Source organism: Penaeus monodon, chromosome 22 (genome assembly GCF_015228065.2).
Source record: "Penaeus monodon isolate SGIC_2016 chromosome 22, NSTDA_Pmon_1, whole genome shotgun sequence".
Taxonomy (NCBI): Eukaryota; Metazoa; Arthropoda; class Malacostraca; order Decapoda; family Penaeidae; genus Penaeus; species Penaeus monodon.
Genome location: NC_051407.1, coordinates 5,901,096 through 5,901,352, shown reverse-complemented (window position 1 = coordinate 5,901,352; position 257 = coordinate 5,901,096).

The window sequence follows — 257 nt, the reverse complement described above, 5'->3', positions numbered from 1 at the left end:
TCAAAAAATCTAAGTGGAGTCACACCCACGAGGCGCGACATCCGAGGAAACGTGTTATTCGCCCGTCGCGCCCAGAAAAAAATCTACGGTCTTTCACGTCTGATTTCAATTTATTTAATCTGATTCCTGGCGATTCCAGTGTAGTTCCTGATTCCGAGCGATTCCAGTGTAGTTCCTGATTCCGAGCGATTCCAGTGTAGTTTCTCTTGATTTCATCTAAATTCTCGTGACTCGATCTGATTTTCATTAATCGAATG